Source organism: Triticum aestivum, chromosome 5B (genome assembly GCF_018294505.1).
Source record: "Triticum aestivum cultivar Chinese Spring chromosome 5B, IWGSC CS RefSeq v2.1, whole genome shotgun sequence".
Lineage (NCBI taxonomy): Eukaryota > Viridiplantae > Streptophyta > Magnoliopsida > Poales > Poaceae > Triticum > Triticum aestivum.
The window spans coordinates 559639952-559660138 of record NC_057807.1 but is presented as its reverse complement, the minus strand read 5'-3'; the positions used below and the strand labels follow the sequence as shown (position 1 = coordinate 559660138).

General features: G+C 48.1%; 1 long non-coding RNA gene across 1 annotated transcript; it reads left to right on the top strand.

Moving 5' to 3' along the window:
* Positions 1 to 550: 550 nt before the first annotated feature.
* On the top strand, positions 551 to 2923 carry LOC123113211 (uncharacterized). The gene is made up of 3 exons (XR_006455971.1): positions 551 to 999; positions 1187 to 1423; positions 2651 to 2923. It is a non-coding gene; the product is annotated as an uncharacterized lncRNA (long non-coding RNA).
* The last annotated feature ends 17264 nt before the right edge of the window (positions 2924 to 20187 follow it).

The window sequence follows — 20187 nt, the reverse complement described above, 5'->3', positions numbered from 1 at the left end:
GCGTCCACACAACCCTTTTGACTAGGGACCTTTTAGGATAGTCATCATACAATGCATAGTCCCACAAACAAGCCACATACTTGCTGATACACATCATTGATAATGTCAAAGACTATCTTTATTCATAAACAAATAGAAAATATCATCATACATGATTGCCACTAGGGCATATCTCCAACAAACCATACATAATTGATGTGAATACAACATGAATTAAGGACAGTAAAACCGAGCCTAATTCGAGGCGTCTCGCGCAATCAAGCATTCTACCGTCAGATTTCATGTCTTGATCATTGTTGGTCGTCCGATACATCCCCTTTGCGTGTGGGCTTCTCCTCACCTCCTCTCGCGCGTGGGCTGCTCCTGGGCCAACTGTCCTGGGCAGCTGCTCCCGAAACCAAATCGAGGCTCTCTCGTTCTTTTACACGACGAGACGTCTGATCCTGGATGGATGGCGATCGTTCATTTCCTTCCGTCCACACTGACCTCTCATCCCTCTCGTTCAATTCCCACCCCATCTCTCATATCTCTCTAACCCACAACACAGGCGCCACCATCCTCGTGGCGCGGTCAGATGAGGAACGGACGAGGCGCGCGAGGGGATATATGGCGGACACACTCAAGCCAAGGCGCCACGAGGGGATCTAGCGTGAAGGGATAGACGAGCGGACCCGTCCCTTCAAGTAGTTCTGTTGACCTCTCATTGCTGGCGACCTCAACCTTGGGTGGATCCTAGGTCCGCTGCCGCCACCGGCTCGCAGGCCTGCCGCTGTTATGGTGTCCGAGGCTCTCCCAACCCCGCCCCTTTTTTCATTCGGCAATGGTGTGGTTTGCTCCACCATGCCGGAAGAGGACCAGACGCCTTCCACGCGGTGGTCGAGCCCGTGGAGTCATTGAAGCACGCAACATCCTTGATGAAATAGTTGCCTGCTCTTATTTTTTTCTCCATTAGAGATGATGCATGAGATGTGACCCCGCAATGATTTTTTTATCGATCAGGTGACTGCTTTGTACAATCTAACAGAAAATTCGAGCTATACCCTCTCTGCCTTCCATTGATACCTCCCGACATTTGTCAGCCATGTTCGTTGCTTAGTTCTGTGTCAGTTAGCGATTCTTCTTCATCCATGTGATTTCGTAGATGTTCCCATATCAAACCCAACTGATTTACTGTTGCTTGTTGTAGGGGTTGTTGTGCTTGTTTGTTTGGAATTTCTATATTGGAATAGGAATTGCTTGGAACATGTGCCTGACACACAACTGCGATCATGGCTGCTAGAGCGGTACAGTTGTTAGAATTTCTATTTTTGAATTGCTCAGAAGGTGTTCCTGCTTTGGACACAAATGTGTTTTGACTCTTGTAGGGCTTATGTTTGATGTACAATATCCAAGAGGCACGTGAGCTGCAAGAGTTCACATTCAGGTATGTTGCTTTGCTTCTCCTTGGCTAACACTATGGCACAATCACCGCTTCATTTGGTTTGACATGTGTTGTGATATTCATTATCAACATGCACTTCTGTGGATGCTTTGAGTGGTTCATATTAACGGTTGTTACAGTTTGCAACTTCATATTACAAATTGCTTGAGAGACAGGTCCATCAATTCATTCCCAGTTCAGATTAGTGCTTTTAGCATGTGTTGTGTTTATAACTTGCCAAACAGGACAATAGGTAAGTGATATAAAGAAGAACCACAACTTATAGAAATACAATGAATTTTTCTGGTAGATAGCTAATTATAAATATATGACTACCTTGTACCAGAACAACCATAAGAATTTGACAATTTGTAGCATCTCCTTTTGCTACTAAATGTGTATTGTTTCAGAAATTTTATTTTAATGCATGACTTGATGTACATCTCTTGAGTACATGGATGAACTAATAGACAATGGTGGAACGACCACGATCAATCTACTTTGTTCCTTCATCTTGGAGTACAATAATGATATGCTAAATTATCAGCATTATGATCTAGATTAAAGAATTTCTAGGCATCATCTTCTTACATTATTATTTAGAATAATCATTCCCTCGATTCTTAATGTACTTGAATGGTTGTTCAAATTGTATGGTCCTTTCATTCTAAAATTATCTTTTTCATGCATTATTTTAGAATAAATAGCTCTTAGATTTTATGGGGTTTCTTTCCAAATGGGTCCTACTCTATTTGCATTCTTATTCTAAACCTCTACAGCTATTTGTCATGAGCATAGGACATTGCCGCTTCATATCTGGCTATGTACAAATTTATCACAATATTACCCTTTATGTTGCATCTTTAATTTAGTCCTCAAGTATGTCTATCTTCTTGTTCATTAGATTTAACGAGAGACAAATGCTGCTACAAACATAAGTGTTGGTGATTTCTGTACATGCATTGAACCAACTAAAGTTGACATCGAATCTGTACCTTCTTCCTTGGTCAGAATAATGTATACTCATCTTCATAGTTTTTCTATAGTTAAGTTTGTCATGTACATGAGCAAGTGTGGCCACATGGCTCACCAAATAGTATTTGTAGTGTCTTGGACTGTTATTTATACAAAAATTTCATTTATATTGATCTAAAGATAAAGGTCACGGTTGTATTTTCGTTCCATATATTTAGTACTTCCACTAATCTTTTTTCCTATACAAATATACAGGGCGCAAGAATTGCGAATATCAAATGCACCAACGGTTGAAGGAGCCCATCCATCCACTGAGAGCATTGCAACTTTCGACATGCCATTGATAAATCTATCTGTTTAGTCGCATCAGATACACCATCCTTTAATTATATTGCCGATGTCACTGACATATATGTAACTAAGAGAAAATAGGACTTTGTATGGATGTCAGACTATTATTATTTTGAGGTGTTTCACTCTGAAGCTTTGTCGAGATTAGTATATAGTGATCAATTTCATGGATTGCCATTTGTTTTGACTTTCCTTGTACGATCACCTCTTGGCACATTCATGGTCATGAAATGCTTATGTTGTAGATTTATAATCCAATTTATGAGATGCTAGAAAAAACTACGTAGACATGGAACTAAGAGGATGGTCAAATGACCCGGAAAATATACAAGATGATAGTTACATAAAATGATAAATATTGGCTTACCTTCAGAAGTTAAGAATGCAGATCTATCATGTCTATGTATTTGTAGAATTATATCACTCTACTAGAAAAATAGATGGGCGCAGCAATGCGCGCCAACCATGATCTAGTACTTAAAAAGTTATAGATACGTTGAAGACATATCATCATCCCTAAGCTTAATTCCTACTCCTCAAGTAGCTAGGTAGATGACCGGAGAATATTTTTTGAAATCTGAATGCTAAAATAGAACAAAAGTTCGATCCCATAGAGAATTACAATTCAAATAACAAAGTGCATCATTCTATTAAGTTCAACATAACATAAAATGATAATGAAGTATCTCATAAATCTTTTAAGATGATATAATTGCAACTTGGCAACTCCGGTAACAATGATCGCCGATGTGGGGGTGTCTATCAGGGCAAGGGAAGATATGGTGGATAGGGCAAGCACATCAATCACATCAACCAGGTAGAAAACTATTGCATTGGCAACTTTTAAAAAAAAAGAGGAATATATTAATAGCGCGAAGATGCCAATTACATCCAGCCTCTGCACCTAGAGGATGTCACGAAGACATCCCGGATGCACGCAATCAAAGAAAAAAAGAAAAAAAAAAGAAAAAACAATGGTCCCGCCACAATGATTTGACTCCTTCCAATAGCTGCAGACAAACCACCACCAAATACAACACCACAAAATATAAAGTTCTCCAAAAGCAACGCCTTCAAGAAGGAAACCGTGCACGAGCACCGTCGTTGCCCAATCCAAGATCTTAGATTTTCACCCTGGAGGAGTCTGATCTCTGAAAACAATTCCTTCAGCAATGTAATTGTCAGACACAACCAATGAAGGCTAGACCTTAGGTTTTCACCCTGAAAGTCCTCGCTCGGCACCTGAGGAGCACCACCAAAAATGAATTCCTCTAGTGCTGCCAGCCCCACTTGACATTGCTGCTGCTAAGAGTTATCAAACACCTAGCTGATTCCATCGCCTCGACGGCCCCACCCGTCTAACCGATCCTCTGATCTCACCATGATCCTCTAAGCCTCCGCCATAATCAGCTTTTATTCATGTGTTTCCCCCCATAGCCGATAGTCCATAGTCGCAATCAATGGATTTGAAAGTCGAAATCTTATTGAGAAAGGGGTTAGCGCTAGGGTTTTGACAGGGGATTTTTTGGGGATTTTGGTTGGGTTTTCGCTCGGGTTTGGGTGGCATTGACTAGGGTTTGTACTGATTTGGGGGGGGGTTGTAGATACAATTCAATATGTTGACGAGAGCTAGGGTTTGTAGTGAATTGACTAGAGTTTGTACTGATTTGAGGGGAGTTTGTAATTAAAGCGGGCTCTCTTTGATGTAGTTGCTATTAATGTAGGCACTGATATGTGTAATTTAGTACTACATTGTCTTCTGCATTAGGAATTGATTGATACATATGCCAGGTTGTCCAAATTTAGATACATTCATGTACATTTAGTAATTAATTGGCTTAAATTCAGATATAATTTGTTGAAGTAGTTCAAATTCACGTACATTCAGATATGGTTAACAATATGGGCAGCTACATGTTAAAATTCAGATACTTTCTTATGTCGTTAAAATTTGGAGTCAAATGTTGAAATTAAGAAACACATGTTAACTCAGTGTTCATTCTTTTTAGATCATTTCAGAAACATGTGTGGTTACAATCAGTTACATTTTGATACATTTTGCTCAATTTGCATGTGGTCAACTTGTTGTTGAATATGTTATACCGATCAACTCCATTTATCTTGTGCCGGTGATGATGATCCTATGTTTTCTGTTTAAATATGGCATGGGGGTTTTTTTCATGGGCCAAGGTAGAAGAAAAAAATACTATGGAGGGCAGAGCATAGGTTTGATAAAATCCACAAGAACACATGGTAACCCCGAGATGTGGATGATCTCATAGAGTAGATAGGGTATGAAAAGGAAGGAAGGATGACAATGTACTCATGCATGCCATGTCTTCAAGTTAGCTCAAATGGGCTTAGAGTGATCAATGGAGAGGATGCCATAGATAACGTGAGAGCTTTTGTGACGTTTGGGCATCATTTCATGGATATTTTTCTAGAGCGTGATGATTCTATCAGGGATCTTGGTGATGTGCACTAGTAGAAAACAGGGCATACGTTCGGGTGAGATAAGCCCATTAGTCCCGGTTCGGTCACGAACCGGGACACATGGGCCCATTGGTGCTGGTTCGTGAGGCCAAGGGCCCTACCGGGTCATGCGGAGCATCCTACGGTCATCACCATGTCAAGAGTCCGTTTGGCAAGTGACATGAATGACCTCTACTTCTCATACATAAAGGTGAATCTTCTCCTTTACACGTGTTCACTTGACCCCTTCGAGGATGGTATACTACGTAACACTCCACTCGTGTGCATGCATAGGTATTGCCGGAGCTTCACGGATGACGAGGAGGAGTGCAAACGCCAAGGAACAACTACACCATCCGCGAGGGAAGCATGGAAGAGAAGATAGAAGAAGACGGAGTTGCGGAGTCCCCAGAGGCCGGACGACCGACGTGCCACCGGACGTCCGATGATCTACAGCTACCGGATGACCGGACTACGCCGGACGTCCAACACCTGGAACTCTAGCCAGCCCAAGAGTCATGCCGACGAGATCTACAGCGATCGGACGACCCACCGAGACCGGACGCCCGACACCTCCCAGGCCACGGACGACCGGTGCCACGGCGAAAGAACGATATTTACGGAAGTCCGAAGACTTACGGACATCCGGACCGTCCCGAGCCTCCGGACGTCCGACATCGATCGGACGTCCGACGCCTGTGTGCGCAGCCGCGGGCCTTTGGCCTTGTATCTCTCTCCCACTTACCCCTTCAAGGCTTAGACTATAAATAGACCTCCCCCTCATCCTTTCTCGGGTTAGCAAAGTGATAGCACATTTGTATGTGAGCTTTGCTCCTACCTATCTCTACTCTTGAGAGATAGAGAGACCACTACTCCATTGGAGGCCAAGACCTCCATCTAGGAGAAGATCCTGCGGGATACCATCAAGACCCCCTTGTGGGAAGATCCGTCTAGGATACCATCAAGACCTCCTCTTGGAGTTGAACCTTACCTTGTATCTTTACTTTTGTTGTTCATGTACCTTTGTGGATCTTGTGTGTTTGATCGTCTAGTGGAGATGTGATTGGACTTGTTCTTGAGTGTTTCCCCTTGTGATTTCTCCTCGTTCTTCCTCGTGTTTATCATATTCTTCGAGGGATCCCACTCCAATCATGAAAGATCGGCCTACACCGTGTTAGCCCCGTACCATATGGTATCATGAGACACGTTTATCACGTATTTGGAGTCCCTCCCACCGTTTTCTAGCCTTCTTTTGCTTGATTTCATCCTAAATTTCAAAAATCCCCACCAAAAATAGCCCCAAATGTTTTTGTGATTTGTTGGTTTGATGATATTTTGTTGATTTTGATCCATGGATTTGCTTGGTTTCGAGTGGATCTAGCATCTCCCCAAGTTTCCCCATCTTCCATCCACGAAATCTCATCAATTTTGACCCCAAAATCCCCAATTTCCGCCCAAAATCGCGTCCCGGATCTGAAATTTCGCGTTGACCCCGACCCACCAGACGAACGGCATTTTATGGACGTCCGGACCCCCACGAAGCACCGGACGTCCGACCTTTCCCAGATGACCGGAACCCCAAACCCGAGCTGAATTTATGGATTTCCGATCTCACCAGACGTCCAACGACCGGACATCCGTCCATTTCCGGACGCCCGTAACCTGTAGATATTGACTTCGGCTGATTCTTGTTTCGGCCATAACTAATTCATCCGAACTCCGATTTGGACGTTCTTTAGCTCGTTTTGAATCTATTGGCATCCCCCTTCCCACAAAAATACCACCAACATCATTTGACTCCATCAAAGTTTCCAAAATTTGGCAAGTTTGCCTAGGCCTTCCACCATATTATCCGCATAGCCACCACCGACTTCCACAACCTAACCCATTGTGATCCATAGAATTTGTGGTTGCTTGAGGAGTGATTCGAGTCTCCTAAGGTGTTTCGGATACTTAGGGATGGTTGCTTCTTCATCAACCACCACCACCACTTCCGCATAGGCGTGCCCACCATACACTTCCGCCACCCCTACTTAACCCAATTGTTGTTTGAGCTTGTTTGAGTTGTGGCTTGTGTCTCCTAAGGTGTTTCGGCTACTTAGGGATGGCAATTTCAACTCCGACACGTGTATAGCCATCATTCCACTTCCACATTGCCTATTGCAAACCACCACCGCTTTCCACTAACACCATTTGACTTTTGCCTTTGGAGATTTTGAGTTTGCGGTTTTTCCGTTTCCTAGGGTGTTTCGGCTACCTAGGAACGGGTCGACATCGACAACACTGCCTCTCATCGTCGCCAAGGACGGTAACCTCGATGACACCATTGTATATTACTCTTGCAATTGCATTGTTAACCCCTAGCCCATTTTGCGTTACTTGCCTATCGAGACTAGCCATTTGAGTATTGTCGGCAACGTTACTTGTGCACATTAGTGATCCGTACCTTCCATTGCATACATACCATATCATATTGGTATCATCATAGTATCTCTTGTGTGACAAGATTGTTCCCGCATATACACTATTGCTATCTTGGTTTGTGCATTGTGCAAAGTGCCCATACCAAAAAAGAGAGAATAAGCTTTTAAGCAAACAAAAAGAGAGCAAAGAGCTTGTAAGCAATAGCCATAGCATCACAATATATCATATGGTATCATACTCGATCATCTTGGATCATCTTGTGCTAAAGCACCAGAACATCATACACATATAGCATACTTGGGATAGAAAGTTTATCCATTTTGCATCTTATAGGTTGTGCAAAAGTGTCGTATCAGCCTTTTGAGCAATCGTGCTAGCATCTCTCTTGAGTTGTGCAACACGAGCGTTTTCCATGGATTCCACATTTTGTGCTCATTCCTTGGTTGCACGACCCCATTTATCTATCCGTGTGTGTGTTTCCGTGTGCCACATATTGCTATTGGTCTACTTGTTTCACTTGCGAATTTGTGAATCTCTTTCAACATTATTGACTCTTGCTAACATTTTGCATCAAATTTTTGTGCATAAGCTTAGGAGCTGTATAGAACTCCGGAAAGAGACCTTTGATCAAGTCGGCATCCTCCCAAGTGGCATTTGCTTGATCCAAACTAGCCCACTTCCTTGGTTGCTAAAAAACCATGCAACGCAAGTAATTTTCCACACACTGATTCACACGTTCTATCTGGCCATCTGATTGTGGGTGATAGGCAGAGCTAAACCTCAATTTCACTTGCAGTGCTTTGAAGAAGGCCTGCCACATGTTACTTGTGAATATCCAGTTTCTATCAGAGACTATTGACTTTGGCAATCCATTCCACTTAAAAACATTATCCATGAAGGCATGAGAGACAGGTGTGAGTGAACAAGTCCGGTACCAATTACACTATTCTTTCATTTCACATTGAGTGAAACGGGATACATCCTCAACTTTGGGAACAGGTAACTTGGTATTGTTTATCTCATTTCCTACTCACCTCTACTCGAGTCTTGTGATGGATAGGCAAGGCATTTCACCTTCGGTCTACAACAACAACGACGAGTTTGATGCCACGAAAAACAACTCCGACGCCAAGATGCAAGCTCAAATGGAGGAGATCAAAGCCCTCATCAAGTCTTACAAGCAATCTTCCTCATCTTCGAGAAGACGCTCAAGAGCACATCCTTCCGAGCTACCATCTATGGCAAGATCACATCGGCATCGACACCATCACCAACGAGAACGTGAAGGTCAAGAGCTCAACACCAACAACCGCTCAACGACTTCACCATCTCCCTTGGCATCTTCGCCAAGCGACTTCAAGGCATATTCACCTTCGGATATTCGGCATCTTCGCCAGCAAGCACCCCAAGACTACGCTCAAGAGAAGCTCCCCAAGCTCAAGTCTGCGACTTCCACAAGCTACTACAACCTCGACATCGACCACGCGATTCCTTTCTATGGGACTCATGAACCCGAGGAGTACCTCGAATGGGAGCGTTTGATGGATGACTACCTCAAGCTATATCAAGTCCCTTCTGAAGATCAAGTGAAGTGCACCACAAGAAACTTCCATGACTATGCATTGGCATGGTGGCTTCACACACCTTCGGAGTACTACGACATGAGTTGGCCCAAGATGAAGAGAGATTTGCGGCGAGAGTTCGTGCCTCCAACCTACACGGAACAACTTCGACGCCAATTGGAGAACACCACACAAGGATCCAAGTCCATCGACAAGTACTTCAAGGAGATGAAGATTGCCTTGCGACGAGCCGGCATGGACGACCCCATGTCAATGAAGTTCCACTTCATGATGGGATTACACAACAACATCTCCAAGACAATCTTCCTCGAGAACTACAAGTCCATCGACGACTACTACATTGGTGCTCTCAAGGCGGAACAAGAACTCATGAAGGCCAAGGCTTCTCCACCCCAAGCAAACTTCACGGCGACCAAGATCTACGACAAGCACGAGGCTAGTACCACCAAGATGTCTAAGCACGACGAGCTCCAAGACGATGCTCCCAAGTTCGACTTCACCGCCATCCCTCTTTGTGGCATTGATGATGCCGAGTCTACCTTGACTCTTTTTCAAGATGGTGCAGCGACGAGTACGACTATGGAGACTATCGGTGTCAAAACCGGCGGATCTCGGGTAGGGGGTCCCGAACTGTGCGTCTAGGCGGATGGTAACAGGAGACGAGGGACACGATGTTTTTACCCAAGTTCGGGCCCTCTTGATGGAGGTAAAACCCTATGTCCTGCTTGATTAATATTGATGATCTGGGTTACAAGAGTAGATCTACCACGAGATCAAGGAGGCTAAACCCTAGAATCTAGCCTATGGTATGATTGTTGTTCGTCCTATGGACTAAAGCCATCCGGTTTATATAGACACCGGAGAGGGCTAGGGTTACACAGAGTCGGTTACAATGGTAGGAGATCTACATATCCGTATCGCCAAGCTTGCCTTCCACGCCAAGGAAAGTCCCATCCGGACACGGGACGAAGTCTTCAATCTTGTATCTTCATAGTCTTGGAGTCCGGCCGATGATGGTAGTTCGGCTATCCGGACAACCCCTAATCCGGGACTCCCTCAGTAGCCCCTGAACCAGGTTTCAATGACGACGAGTCCGGCGCGCATATTGTCTTCGGCATTGCAAGAAGGGTTCCTCCTTCGAATAATTTATAGAAGATTGTGAACACCAGGATAGTGTCCGGCTCTGCAAAATAAATTCCACATACCACCATAGAGAGAATAATATTACACAAGATCAATCTGCTGACGTATTCTGTAGCGTAACGTCACACCACTTCCAAGCCTTTACTCGAATAGTTTCTATTGTTCCACCTCAGCGCGTTTAGCGAGGCGGTTTCCTTGGCACGTCTGTCGAAGCAGAGATCGTGTTCCCCTTATTCTAGGATTCCCATCAATACGGACGTGGGTAACCCAACCGCGCCATTGATTGTGACGCTTGGGAGATAAGCGAGTTTTACCAGGCCGGTGGGGACGCGTGTTTCTGTCCGCCCATATAAGGAGATAAAGATCCAACCTCTTTACCTGTGCCGTCTTCCTCCTTGGCTTATCCATCTCTGCGAACTCGAGCTCTAGCGCCCAAGCCCGCACATCTCACCTCAACCTTCTCCAAATATGTCCGGAGCGGGAGGCAAGTGGATGGCCTCCTCCGTCACGGAGGGGCATATCCAGAAGCTGCACAGCGCCGGATACTTGTCCAGCGACATCGCGCATCGGCTCCCCGATGAGGGAGAGCTCATCCCCACCCCCAGGCCCCATGAGAGGGTAGTATTCCTTCCCCATTTCCTCCGCTGACTGGGCTTCCCACTTCATCCCTTTGTCCGGGGGCTCATGTTCTACTACGGCCTAGATTTCCATGATCTGGCCCCGAATTTTATTCTCAACATCTCGGTGTTTATCGTCGTGTGTGAGGCCTTCCTCTGCATCCAGCCCCACTTCGGCTTGTGGCTCAAGACCTTCAGTGTCAAGCCGAAGGTTGTGAAGGGCAGCCAAGCGGAGTGCAGAGGCGCCATGGTGGGCAGGATGTCCCACATTACGTGGCTAGAGGGCACCTTTGTGGAAACCATCAAGGGGTGGCAATCGGGATGGTTCTACATCACCAAGCCGCGTGATCCCGAATGGGCAGCGGCCCCCGAATTCAGATCCGGCATCCCCACACGGCTCACCTCCTGGAAAGAGAGCGACCGGATTTGGGGCAATTCGGAGGAGCTGACCGGACTCCAAGCCTGCGTCCAAAAGCTGGTGGACAAGAAGCTCAAGCTTGTCAACGTAGTCCAGGTCATGCTCATCCGCCAGATTCTCCCATGCCAACGACGGGGCTTCAATATGTGGGAGTTCGATCCGGCGCAGCACCAGACTTTGAATGGGCTCTTCGACACTATGTACGAAGAGGTCTGGAAGGTGCTGTTCAAGGGCGCCGAGGCTCCCGCATCCGCTACCGAACATCGCGGATTCAGCTCGTAGCGTCCAGCTGACGAGGTAAGTGATATTGTCCTTTACGGGATGCTTGTTATTCATAGTTTGACTCTATGCGGGATCTAAACTCCCTTTCCTTTGACAGGACTGGCTGAAGAAGGCCGCACAGGCTATCTGTCCGGCCCCATTGCCAGAGGACCCAGCTGACGCCCGCCTAACGGGTCTGCTGGCTCCGGCACCCCATGTGGTGCCGGAGAAGAAGGCCAAGAAGAAGGCCACGGGGACTCGGAAGGGTTCCCGTTTTCAGGTGCTATCGGACGATGGGCCGACTCCTCCCACCAAGGCGAGGAGGAGAAGAAGAAAGCCTCTCCCCCAGGGGGGGAGGGAAGAAAAGGAAGGCCTCCCCAATAAGGGAGGCCGAAGGGTCCAAGAGCGGAAAAACTCTTCCCCCGGACTGTTCCGCCAACGCCAGTGACGACGACGAGGACTGGCCTCCAAGGGCCAAGCCTCTGGCGAGATCGTAAGTATCCGGACTCCCAAATAACTTCAAGGTTTTCGTTTTCCGCCACGTTATGTCTTTCTAATGCCGCATACAACCCTGCAGTCCGCCTAAGGATGATCTCCCCACTTCGTCGAGCGGGTCCTTAGGGGCGTCGGATATGGATTCTCTTCCGACTGCCTCCACCCCCCGTGATGCGGACGATGCCGAGGTGGGATCCCAGGAAGGGACCCACCAGGAGGAGAGGGCCCCGGAGGTGTCGCAGGACAACCTCCTGGACTTTGCACCGGACTCAGCCCCGGAACCCATAGTGGCTCCGGAGTCCGGCGGGCGACCCCTTCGTAAGAAGGGCAAGACCGCGACGCCGGCTGCCTCCGTCCCTGATGCTTTGAGGTGAGAATTTCAATATATGTAAAATGGTACCGCATAGACAGTAGCCCCTGATGCTCGGTTCAGTGTTCGGAAAGAAAAGCCGGACTGAGGATCTTTAGAAAGATAAACGCAGGAGTCATGAAAATATGTCAATATGGGATTGCAGGCTGTGCTGCTGACCTCTGCCACACTGACTGCGGAGGTCAATACTTTGAAGGAAAACCTCGAGCGGTCCGAGAACGAGCTCGGCCATGCCAAGAAGCAGCTCAAGGAAAAAGAAGGTGAGTAATACCTTATGAAAATTGTACCTTACAGAAAAGGATTTGGTTGCAAGAAAAATGACAAGGATAACTGGGGTATTGCAGGGGCCACTAACGGGGTGGCGCCCCTGAAGGAGGCGCTGGCCGCGGCCGAACGCAATGCGGCTACAGAGCGCACCGAGCGAGAGAAACAGGAGGCGCGGGTGGCGGAGGTACAGCAAGAGCTCCAGGATCTCGTGAAAAAACACGAGAGCCTGGAGCGTGACTCGAAGATTCGAGAGTCTGAGCTTGCAACGGCTCTTGAGAGTGCCAAAGCCGCTAAGGCCGAAGCCTACAAGGCCCTCCAGGAGATAGAGGTGATGAAGAAAATAGCAGCGGGTAAGGCATTTCTCATGCAAAGTAAGCATGTGAGTGTTAATTACCTGTCGCTTACCCGAATTCAGAGCTCTCCAGGAGCGTTCAAAGATCTTCCCCGCAACGTGTCTGATGCTGCCGCATTCTATCGGGCCGAGGAGGGGAGCTCAACGGAGAAGGTCTTCTGGTCTCAGTATGCTGAGGCCGAACATCCGGTGCCCCTTAGCGACCAGCTGAAGCAGCTGGTCGAGCTCCACAAGGCGGCCGAACAGGCCATGAAGGGCCTCATAGTTCGGCTGTGGCCTAAGGAGGCTATGCCTGGGAGCTACTTCGGCCTGGTGCGGCGGCTGGTGGACGCGTGCCCGTGGGTTGAAGTTATCAAGCACTCCGCCTGTATCGAGGGTGCGCGTCGGGCCCGGGCCCGCGCAAAGGTGCACTGGGGCAAGATGGATGCCCAGAAGTTTGTGACGGACCCCCCACCAGAGGGCAAGGAGCATCGCACGCCCGAGATGTATTATAGGAGTGTGCTGAAGGGCGCCCGCATTATTGCGGGTGAGTGCTCCAAAGAAGAAGTTTTTGAGTAGACTCGCGTTTTGTTATCCTGTGCGCTGAAAACTAAGTTCATATGCGCGAAGCAACACTTGTTAATTTAAAATATTATCTTCTGTGCGGCTGTTTATCAAATCTGAGAGATGGCAAGTCGTCGGCTTCAGCCCCCATGCCACGAGTGCTGGGGTGTTCGGGATAAATTTGGGCACTCTTGTTCCCATATTTGGGTCCATCGAGGGAGGCGCTTAACACAACGAACAAGGCAACCGGACTTATAATGCTTGAACACTCTCACTTAGCCATAGAATTATATAATTTTAAATTTCGGCGAAGCCCCTAGTTTTCGGAAGGCCGAATTTGGGGCGCTATCCACGCCTTGGCCGGACAAAATCCGGCTCCTCGCTCGAAGCAGCATAAGTCTTTAGGGACTCGCAAAGAACCTCTCGAACAGCGACCAGCTCTCGCCTCATCTTGATGGTCAGTTTTAGCTTTCTCCACTGAGGCGTTAACCCAGCTGAACTGGGGCGCAATCGCAGTGGTTCTCCCAGTGCTACCTTAGCCGATAAAACGGAATGTAAGGTACCAAAACATGGGAGCCGGGCAAACCCAACTATCGACCCAAGAACATGATTCGGAGCCGATGCATATAATGCTATAAGTTCGGGGTGCCGCACTTGTGAAAGTGTTCGGACTTATCACACCATAACGTGGGAAACATAAGCCCCTGGTGTATTTAGCCGTACCAAAACGTATGGATGCAACATGTCATAGATGAACATATGTGTAAGAAAGAAATGCAATTGGAAGCAAAAATGTGCTGCATTGCTTTATTCAATAAAAACTGTTGTAAGTGCAGGACGATACAAGTGGTGCGTTAAGCAAGGGATGGGACTGTTTAACATGTCCCCCTCCAGGGGTAGGCTACGGAATAATGCATCAAACAGATTTAATGCTCATGATGGAGACCACCTGGATTTTCGTTGTAGCCTTTCTCCTTCCCTGGCTGTTGCATCGTGGGTTCGGCATGTCTGCTACCGGACAGGGCCTCTGACGAACGGAGTCCTGTAGGTAAAAAATAAAAGGAAAAGTAAAAGAAACGACACACTTAAGAGCCCCTGGTGCGGTTGAGCCGCAGTCTGGGCTTATCGTGGTCGAGCCCCTTGCCCCATGCCCATGGTATCTTCAGAGCATAATGGAGTACGCGAAGGGTATGTCTTAATGTTTTACAGGGGCTGGGGTTGGGGCCGCACTGCTACACGTGCTCGGAACGTGCCAGGTGGTCGTTGTAGGTTACTCCGGGCACGCTTAGCTGTGTCCGGCCGCTTGGCAGCCGGACTCGAGAATTGCCTTAAAAGGCTGCTTTGTACTTCTGCCGCAAGAGCCGTTGTATGTTCCTCCGTTCGGAGGGAGCGTTCAGTGTTTCCGTTGACCGTGATGACTCCTCTAGGGCCTGGCATCTTGAGCTTGAGGTATGCGTAGTGCGGCACCGCGTTGAACTTTGCGAACGTGGTACGTCCGAGCAAGGCATGATAGCCGCTGCAGAACGGGACTATGTCGAAGATTAACTCCTCGCTTCGGAAGTTATCCAGGGATCCGAAGACCACTTCCAGTGTAACTGAGCCTGTACAATTGGCTTCTACACCTGGTATGACGCCTTTAAAGGTCGTCTTGGTAGGTTTAATCCTTGAGGGGTCTATGCCCATTTTGCGCACCGTGTCCTGATAAAGCAGGTTTAGGCTGCTACCGCCGTCCATCAGGACTCTGGTGAGATGAAATCCATCGACGATTGGGTCTAGAACCAATGCGGCGAACCCACCATGGCGAATGCTGGTGGGGTGGTCCCTTCGGTCAAAGGTGATCGGGCAAGAGGACCATGGATTGAACTTCGGGGCAACTGGCTCCATCGCGTATACATCCCTGAGTGCACGCTTTCGCTCCCTTTTGGGTATGTGCATGGCATATATCATGTTCACCGTCCACACCTATGGGGGGAAACCCTTCCGTCCTCTATTGTTCGGCGGTCGGGTCTCTTCCTCGTCATCGCTATGTAGCCCCTTGTCGCTGTTTTCGGAAATTAACTTGCCTGCCTACTTGAACACCCAACAATCTCTATTGGTGTGGTTAGCTGGCTTTTCAGGGGTGCCATGTATCTGGCACAAGCGATCGAGAATTCGGTCCAAATTGGACGGACCCTGAGTTGTTCTTTTGAATGGCTTTTCTATTGACCGGGTTTAGAGCCTCTGAATTCAGCATTGACTGCCGTATCCTCACTGTTATCGTCGTTAATGCGGCATTTGTTTTTGTTGCGATGCGACCTGCCACTACGGTCCTTGATATCCGGACTGCCAGAACTTTTTTTGAGGTTGTTGCTGCGTGCTAGCCAGCTGTCCTCACCCGCACAGAAGCGGGTCATGAGTGATGTAAGGGCTGCCATGGATTTTGGCTTTTCCTGTCCCAGGTGCCGGGCAAGCCACTCGTCGCGGATGTTATGCTTGAAGGCTGCGAGGGCCTCGGCATCCGGACAGTCGACGATTTGGTTTTTCTTGGTTAAGAACCGTGTCCAGAATTGTCTGGCCGATTTGTCTGGCTGCTGAATTATGTGGCTTAGGTCATCTGCATCTGGTGGTCGCACGTACGTGCCTTGGAAGTTATCGAGGAATGCGGCTTCCAGGTCCTCCCAAATACCGATTGACTCTGCTGGCAAGCTGTTAAGCCAGTGCCGGGCTGGTCCTTTAAGTTTGAGTGGGAGATATTTGATGGCGTGGAGATCGTCTCCGCGGGCCATGTGGATGTGGAGGAGATAGTCCTCGATCCAGACCGCGGGGTCTGTTGTGCCATCATAAGATTCAATATTGACGGGTTTAAACCCTTCTAGGATTTGATGATCCATTACCTCATCTGTGAAGCACAGTGGGTGTGCGGCGCCTCTGTACTGGGCGATATCGCGATGGAGCTCAAAAGAGCTTTGTCTGTTGTGTTTGGCCCGGCCGGACTTATTGTGTCCGGGGTGACGGTGATCGTCACGTATCGTGGGGCGCCCACGTGATCCATAGATTGATCTTGATTGTCTTGCCTTATCCTCCAATATGTCTCGCAGGTCTGGGGTGTTCCCATGTGGCCTTGTGCTTTTCGAGCGATGCCGGGGTACGGGTCTAGTGAAGGGCCTTGAGGCCTCTCTGTCGCGACCACGGGGTGGTTGATCAGCCGTATTGTCTCCTGGTGAAGCGGGATCATATGCCTCCACCTCTAATCGGGGGAGCAGCTTACATTTGGGGTAGCTTTTGGAGGGGCGTTCGAGTTCATGCTCTTCAGCCGCGAGGACTTCGGTCCATCTGTCAGCTAGCAGATCTTGATCAGCTCTAAGCTGCTGCTGCTTTTTCTTGAGGCTGTTTGTCGTGGCCATAAGCCTGCATTTGAAACGCTCCTGTTTGACGGGATCCTCAGGCACGACGAATTCGTCGTCGTCGAGGCTTGCCTCGTCTCCGGAGGGAGGCATATAGTCCTCTACCTCTTCTTCGACCGCTCTCTCATGAGGGATGGCGTCCCCCTCCTCCTGTGCTGGATCTTGCTGGAGTGGGTTGTCTTCGGCGCTATCCGGTGTATTATTGTCTCCGGTGCCGGAATCCTCATTCTTGCTATGGCAGGATTTAGAGCGGCGCCGCTGACGCCGGCGCTTGGGCTGTTTCTTGGAGGGGTCATCCTACGCTATTCCTTCGCCGTTCCCATCCTTTGGGATATCCACCATGTATATGTCGTATGAAGAGGTGGCTTTCCAGCGCCCGGTGGGTGCTGGTTCTTGGTCGTCTCCGGCATCGTCGTCCATACCGTCGATGTCCTCAGAGTCGTAATCTAGCATGTCGGTTAGATCGTCGACAGTGGCTACCAAGTGGGTGGTGGGTGGGCTCTGAATTTCTTCGTCGTCCGCATCCCAACCGTCCTGGCCGTAGTCCGGCCAGGCCTCTCCTGATAACGAGAGGTACTTTAGCGAACTCAAGATGTCGCCAAAAGGTGAGCGTTGAAAGTTGTCCGCCGCAGTGAACTCCATGATCGGCACCCAATAGGATCCGACTGGAGGGGGCGCGGGAGGTCCGGAGTCCGGCAAGGAGTCCGGCACCTTGGAGTCATGAGCTTCATGGGGGACAAGATCGGTGTTCGGCTCTATCACCGTAGAGGTTGCAGCCCCCGAGGCGGTGTCTAGGCATCCATCCTCGATCTGCGGAGCTGGCTCCGAATTGAAGATCGGAGTGGTTTCGAGTGCGGCCTCCAGGGTACTGTCCGGCGGCAGAGCTAAATCATGCCCGACGTGATAGTGCGGCACGCTCGGCTGTGGCTTGAATCCGTCGAAGATCAAGTCCCCGCGGATGTCAGCGTGAAGTCCAAACTTCCAAATCTGACCTGACGGCCCAGGGCGTAACTTTTGATCTGCTCTAGATGGCCAAGCGAATTGGCCCGCAGTGCAAAGCCGCCGAATACGAAGATCTGTCTGGGGAGGAAGGTCTCACCCTGGACTGCGTCATTGATGATGATCGAAGAAGCCATCGAGCCTATCGGTGACGACACAGAGGAACTCTCAATGGAAGCACCAATGTCGGTGTCAAAACCGGCGGATCTCGGGTAGGGGGTCCCGAACTGTGCGTCTAGGCGGATGGTAACAGGAGACGAGGGACACGATGTTTTTACCCAGGTTCGGGCCCTCTTGATAGAGGTAAAACCCTACGTCCTGCTTGATTAATATTGATGATGTGGGTTACAAGAGTAGATCTACCACAAGATCAAGGAGGCTAAACCCTAGAAGCTATCCTATGGTATGATTGTTGTTCGTCCTATGGACTAAAGCCATCCGGTTTATATAGACACCGGAGAGGGCTAGGGTTACACAGAGTCTATTACAATGGTAGGAGATCTACAGATCCGTATCGCCAAGCTTGCCTTCCACGCCAAGGAAAGTCCCATCCGGACACGGGACGAAGTCTTCAATCTTGTATCTTCATAGTCTTGGAGTCCGGCCGATGATGGTAGTTTGGCTAAACGGACACCCCCTAATCCAGGACTCCCTCAGAGACCTTAAAGGATCAAGCTTCGGAGGCGAGCGACAAGGTGGCAAGCAAGGAGGATTGTTCAGAGTGATGATGTGCCATCTTCGGCCTTCATCCACGACAACGATGAAGAGATGGTCGAGCATGGGATTTTCCCTTCGGTCATGGAGGAGAGTGATGATGTGCCATCTTCGGCCTTCATCCACGGTGACGACAATGAGATGGTTGAGCATGGGATTCTCCCTTCGACCACGGTGACGTATGATGACTTGAGTGACTTGTGCCACCATATTGACAGTGAGAGTGACTTCACCACTAGCCCCATATATGATGTGTTGCCACAAATCCCATGTGAGGAGAGCCACAACCCCCACCACTTGAGTGAGATGAGTGACTCCACCATAAGTGAGATTGAGTGCACCTACTTCGAGGGAGTGAGTGAACCACCACATAGAGAGAGTGTGATAGTTGATAGGTCTCGTGAGGCCATTTGCATTTCTAACAACTTGACCTCTACCTCTATTGTGTCTTCTCATTTCGTGCTAGGTCCCATTTATGATAACGCGCCGATCCTCGACGACTTCGTCCTCCCTTTGGACACGACGATGGCCATGGTGGAATATGATGCACCCCCCACATGGTTCCATCGAGATGAAGATGACCACCATTTGGTCTTTCCCACCTCACCTACACCACTTGAGTGGAATGAAAGAGGTAACATAGGTGAAGGTGATGCTCTAGTCCCACTAGTGGACATTCTTGACATTGATTGCTTGCATGATGTTGATCCACCTAGTACCTTGCTTCATGCTAGTACGATTTCCTCATGCGATGATTTTCCCATTTATGATGAGTTTGATGATTGCCATGTGGAGTCTATTAGTTGTGATGCCATGTTACATAGGATTTCTTGTGACAATTCTTTAGGTCACATCATGTTTGATAATCCGCCTGACTTGTCATATGCTATGCATGAGATCAACCATATGTCTTATTTGCAATCTCTTCATAGTGACTATGCATATGCCATTGAAATAAACCCAATTTGCACTTATGGCATAGATGACAAGCCCATGGTTATTGGCATTTGTTTTTCTTGTGATGATATTGATATGCTCCCTTTGCATCATTTATCTCATATGACATGTCATGCCCAGCTAGCTTCGGATATGCATTGTTTTGGATGTTGTCTATTTTATCCATATGATGTTTCCGATATTGCTCATGAAGAGACCCCCATAGTTTCCTCATACATGTTAGGAGAATTTGATCCATCCCATCCATTGCATGATCCCAATAATTATGTGCACCATATGTTTCCCTTGAATGAACATGCTATTGATGTGCCATATACTTGCATTCTCAATTTGTGTCCCCGTCGTGTCATACACAATAACTATTATTTCATGATGGATGACATGTTATTATACCATGCATCAAATTTCTTTGAGTGATGTTTATCTTGTGCTAACTCACATGT